This window comes from Mus pahari, chromosome X, assembly GCF_900095145.1.
Source record: "Mus pahari chromosome X, PAHARI_EIJ_v1.1, whole genome shotgun sequence".
Taxonomy (NCBI): Eukaryota; Metazoa; Chordata; class Mammalia; order Rodentia; family Muridae; genus Mus; species Mus pahari.
The window spans coordinates 68246540-68252856 of NC_034613.1; the positions used below are offsets into that span (position 1 = coordinate 68246540).

Sequence of the window (6317 nt, forward strand, 5' to 3'; positions counted from 1 at the left end):
GGGCCTTACAGTTGAGATAGACCACTTCCACTGGCCATCCCCAGCTGCCTCTGTCCAGGTTCAATGGCTGGAAACATTGAGGGCTTGCTTTTGGTTCAAGTGTTTGTGCTACTGTCTTTAAATCTTCACTATGCGGCAGAATGGAGGCCCTAGGCCTACGCAGGCTGCCAGCAGGCTGCCCATCCGCTACTCACTGCCCTGCCTTTCTTCTGCCAACTGCCTGTGGCTAGGGTGGAAGGCCAGTCTGCAGAGGCGCTTGGCAGTTTTGGATATGAAAGAGGGTAAAAAGTGTAGCAATAAAGGCTTCATTTGATAATTGGAGATCTGAAGTGATTTTACCTTTATTTCCTTCACTTTAAGCCAATCATTAAATTTCACAGTGATTTCTGGGGTGGGGCAGAAGGAAGGCATCATTCAGCATGATGGAGGTCGTGGCCCTGCTGGCCTCTCTGGGAAGCTGGAGGAGGACAGACGGCCCCCGCTGGCAGGTAGGTGATGCTCTGAGAGCGAGAGAGCTGATATGCAATGTCCTCAGTGGCCTCCAGCTTGTGCAGCTTGACCAGGCTGTCACCTGCTGTGGCCAGCAAGATGGTGATCAGCGATGAGCTCTGCTGCCTTGGAGTCACCCTCAGCAGAGATGATGTCTGCCTTCTTCTGATGCTCAGCCTTTTCCACCACAAATCTGGCTCTCTCAGCTTTCTGCTGAGCCACCCGTTTGGCTTCTACTGCCTCTGTGAACTCCTTCCCGAAGGTCAGATGTGTCAGGGACATGTCATCCAGGATGAGCCCAAATGTTGCTGCTCTCTGTGTGAGGTCATCGTTCACCTACCTAGAGACCAGCTCTCGCTGCGTAATCAATTCTCCAGCATCGAATGGAGCCACCACCGACTTGAGGATCTCTGTGGTGATAGACGGCAGGACCCCCTCATCATAGTCCTCACCAATGCTGGTGTAGATACGAGGAAGCTGGCTGGCCACCGGATGGAAGAGGATACGCAGTGTGATGGTGACGTTCTGCAAGTCTTTGCTACCAGTGAAGACCGATACATTCCGTGGTTGAGAGAGGCAGTCAAAGATAAATGGTTTTTGTACCCAAGGGATGAGAAAATGAGTCCCCTCCCCAACTACAATGTCCTGTACACCATGGAATCAGTCAAAGATGACATTTCTGTGTCCAGTATCCACATTATACAAAGCAGAGTTCATCATGCCTCCTGCAACTGCCAACGCCAGGCCAAAATTTTCAATGGACTCAAACACTTTGGCAGCTGTTCCTCCTTCTGTTCCTTCCACTCACACCTGCTTTCACTCTGACCTCCACATGAATTTGTTTGTACGTATTTTTAAACTTAGTTTCCCCATATGAGATAAAACACATTTGTTTTTCTAAGTCTGATTTATTTTGCTTGATTTATTGGTGTCCAAATACATGTATATTTTTGGAAATGCCATGACTTCCTTTGTCTTTAGAGCTGCAAAAAATTCCATTGTGCATCTGGAACATGTTTTTTGTTATTAATTCATCTCGAGATAGAAATGGATATTTGTTCTATTTTCTGGCTACTATAAATAATTCAGATGTTCCATGGACTTTCCTTGGCTTAAAGATGGGTTCTGAGAGAAGAAGTGTCCCAAAGTGAAATCATGGGTCCAAGCTGGCAACCTATGTTCTGTTTGAGACATCTTTTCAGATTCCTCTGTGTGTGTGTGTCCTGTTTGAGACAGCTTTACAGACTGTTCTGTTTTCTGCTCTGCTTGTGACAGCTTTCTCTTGCTATACTAAAAACTTTCAGGATAGCCCAATATCTTGCAATCCAAAGCCCAGGTTTTTAATTTACATATAAATTCAATCATTACCCCAGGTTCTCTTTTGATTATCCCATGAATCAGCATCCCATCATCTCAGCTCCCCAGATTCTTATAAAGAGCACAAGCACATACAATAAGATAGCTGGGTGGGACACTGCCCTGAAATTACCATTCCTACCATGCCTGGCCTGGACCTAACTTCTCTCTATCACAGGCTGATATTGAACTCAAGAATCTTCCAGCTTTCATAAGCATAAACAAACAAACAAACAAACAAACAAAACGTAACTGGGTACGATCATGCCTTGCAGTCACCACTCTCTAAATATCTTTATCTCTATCCTTAGTATCTTTCTGACAAACTGGCTCATAGTGCAGCTGAAGTAGAAATTTCTGGTTTCTTTGGAAAGTCAGTTATGTCAAATGATGTTTTGCTGGGGCACACATGATGTCTTCTTAAAGCAGACATGTGAAAAAATATTTTCCTGAAGAAGACACAGGTGAAAGGATGTTTTATTATAGCAAATATGTGAAAGGACACATGGTGTTCAGAAGGAATATAACTGACTTCAAAGCTAGTGGAAGCTTGGACATTAATTTGCTTTGTTCCACCTCATTATTCTTCGTGAAGGACACACATGTATTGGTTTGCCTTACATTCCATTGCTGATCTCTGCTTGTGATGAAGCCATTGAAAGAATCTGGCCAAAGAGCTTCTCATGAGTTTCCTACAGCTTCTTGCCACTGCTGTGGCCTTGGAATTTAGTGAAAGTTACAGTTCATTTTGGATTGAACTGCCCTTGCTGTTCCTGGGTGGTGTCTGCCAAGAGGACTGGACTTCATCTACTGGTTCATATTTGGTGTTTGCTACTGGACTGGACTGCTGATATTCTAAAAATGAAGATTGGACTTGGCCTCAAAGAACAATTTCTAAATAGGATGGCTATCCCTGTGTCTTAATAACTTCTTTTCTACTACTTCTAGTGGGTAGTGGACTAGAGGGTATGTTGAACCCTTATTAAAGTAGGTTTGAAAAAATAATTATGCCTACATCTGCTTCCTCTATATTTTTTAGATCTGTAAATCTTTTTTTATTATACACAATAGTTATTATTTGAATTTTCTATCATTTAAAAATAACATATACATATAGAAAAGCAAGTAATATTCAGAACTAACAGTTTACTTCTTTGCCCAGCCCATCATGCCCAGGAAGTTATACATCTCCAGTCCCTTTTGATAAGAGTTCACCAACATTATCTTCTAAACCTTTCAGTAAAATATTTTTTCCTATCATAGTTTTAATATAAAATAGTTCTCTCTTTTTCTATGTATATTGACTAGAGACACTGAGAAAATTTATGCTTTGGAATACCAAACACAGGTCAAAGTAGAGTTTGTGTACAGATTTGAAAACACGGATATTCAGCATAGTCTATTGAAACCCCAGTCATATTCTGCACAACACTGGAATGCTGACATCCAGTATCTATATTTTCCAGGTAAAAGGCTGGAGAATTCTTTGATAAAGGATGTGCACAATTTAAAAAAGAAATCCCCTAAAACATGTAGGCAATGATTTTTGGTATTTCCAATAAATGATGGATCATCTAATGGCTCTTTGTATATACAAACTTGTCCACATGAGATCTCTCTCTCATACACACACACACACACACACACACACACACACACTCCCACAAGTCCAAGATGGGAGGGGGTAGGAATGTAGTAAAAAAAAAGCTTTATAAACAAGGAAGCAACTGTAGATCTGTGAAACTCTTTATACAGTTAATATTGTGTCTTTATATTTTGAATATTTAAGAAATTATATATTTTTGAACTCAATACTTCAGCATTATTTCGTATACTCTTCAAGGCTACCCTGAAGGTCACAGCATTCTATCATTTTTCTGAAACTTTGGCTATAACCTTGCGTCCCTGATGAGTGCTGTCTCTGACTTTCATGGAGTCAGATTAACCTTGGCAGACAGGACTCTCCTTGAAGGAGGAACATAAAGTAAAATACACATATTTTTGGAACAAACAAGCCTTACATCCACATTAGCCATCACACTCATTGAGACCCATACCCTACTGACTCTGTTGCAGGGATGGGAACCACGTCATGCCATTGCTTACACATGACCAAGCAGGAATTGGCAAATGTAAACATGGATGGAAAGATGGATGGGCAAGTGTATCTGAAGTATGTTGATTTAGAATTCTAAAGTTACATACCCTAGAGTGTCATAGATGAGTAAAACTTACACAAAAATATAGTAATTTTATTTTATTTTGAGCTGTGTGTGTGTGTATGTGTGTGTGCATGTGTATGTGAGTGTGAATCATCTATCATAATTTCAGATGCTATCCCCAAAGTCCCCTATACCCTCAACCTGCTCTGCTCCCCAACCCACCCACTCCCACTTCCTGGCCCAGGCATTTCCCTGTACTGGGGGCAGGGGGCATATGATCTTCACAATACCAAGACCTCTCCTCTCATTGATAGTCGACTAGGTCATCCTCTGCTACATATGCAACTAGAGACACAGGTCTTGGGGGGGGGGATGCGTACTGGTTAGTTCATATTGTTGTTCCTCCTATAGGGTTGTAGATCCCTTTAGCTCCTTGGGTACTTTCTCTAGTTCTTTCATTAGGGGCCCTGTGTTCCATCCAATAGATGACTGTGAGCATCCAAGACAATGAATTCAAGAAATTCTTAGGCAAAGAGATACATCTGGAGGATATCATCCTGAGTGAGGTAACCCAATCACAAAAGAACACACATGGTATGCACTCACTGATAAGTGGATACTAGCCCAGAAACTTAGAATATCCAAGATACAATTTGCAAAACACATGAAACTCAAGAAGAAGGAAGACCAAAGTGTGGATACTTTGCTACTTCTTAGAATGGGGAAAAAATACCCATGGAAGGATTTACAGAGATAATGTTCAGTGCTGAGAAGGAAGGGAAGACCATACAGAGACTGCTCCACCCGGGGATCCATCCCATATACAACCACTAAACTCAGGCACTATTGCATATGCCAGAAAGATTTTGCTGACAGGACCCTGACATAGCTCTGTCTTATGAGGCTATGCCAATGTCAGCCTGGTTCCTTATTGCCCAGTGGTGACACCACTACAGTTCAGTGGACCCTCCCCCATCAATTACTAATTGAGAAAAATGACAGGGTTGCCTAAAGCCCAGTCTTATAGAGTAATTATCTCAATTGATGCTCCCTCCTCTCTGATGACTATAGCTTGTATCAAGTTGTCATAAAACTAGTTAGTATAGTCCGTTATTTGTACTCTTTCTGATCTTTTACTATAGGCAAGTACAACTATATATTTTTTTATCTTAGAACTGCTGTTTAATGTATCATAAGATTTGTAGAATTATATTTACAGGTTTTGTTTCCATGAATATTTTCATTTTAATTGATTTCTTCTTTGAAATCAATTTGTCACTCAATAATGAGTTATTTAATCCTCTTAAGTTTGTATACTTAGTGTGATATTTTATTTTGATATTAAATTTTATTTCTTAATCCATAGCACTAGCTTGGGTCTTTTGATTGTAGAACTGAGGCTATTAATAATTAGAGTTATCAGTAACTGGTAGGAAGGTATGTGTATATTGTATTCATTTTGACGTGTTTTTCTTTTTCTGGTTTATGCTCTTAGCTTGTACTTTGTATTTCATTAAATTACAGCTTCCTTTGTTTTGTTTTTTTCTAGAGTCCCTTGGCTGTTCTCATTCCTTCATTCTATTCAAAAATATTACTTTCAATATTCTCTCTACTGTTTCTTGCTGGCAGTGTGTATTTTGTTTATGCTGTTTGGATCATCAAAAGTTTTTTTCTTTCTTTTACTATGGTAGATAGTTTTACTATCTTCAGTACTCTAGGATGAAAACTGTAGTGTTTCAGTGTTTCCACTGAGAAGTCAGCTGTTATTCTGCTGGGTTTTCCTTTATATGTGATTTAAGTTTTTCTCTTGCAGCTTTCAATAAATTTCTTTGTTAAATATACTTAGTATTTTAACTGTTTTATTCCATGAGGATGTTCTTTTCTGTCTTGTGGATGCTCCTCCCTCACCTATATCTATAATGAAAATATTTGTCCTTTTGATGATGTCCTGCATCTTTTGTATGTTCCTTTAATGTTTGTTTATATTTTTAAAAATATTCTCTGCTTATTTCATCTAGAACCTCTTCTTTTTCTCCAACCTGATATTTTCTTTTCTTTTTTCATTCATGTTACCTGTAAGACTTTTGTCTTAGTCAGGGTTTCTATTCCTGCACAAACATCATGACCAAGAAGCAAGTTAGAGAGGAAAGGGTTTATTCAGCTTTCCCTTCCACATTGCTGTTCATTACCAAAGGAAGTCAGGATTGGAACTCAAGCAGATCAGGAAGCAGGAGCTGATGCAGAGGCCATGGAAGGATGTTCCTTANTGGCTTGCTTCCACTGGCTTGCTCAGCCTGCTCTCATATAGAA

The 6317-nt window shown here is 40.0% G+C and overlaps 1 pseudogene; it reads right to left on the reverse strand.

The window, feature by feature from the left end:
* Positions 1 to 367: 367 nt before the first annotated feature.
* LOC110314371 overlaps positions 368 to 6317 on the reverse strand; it is a 7476-nt pseudogene continuing 1526 nt past the window's right edge.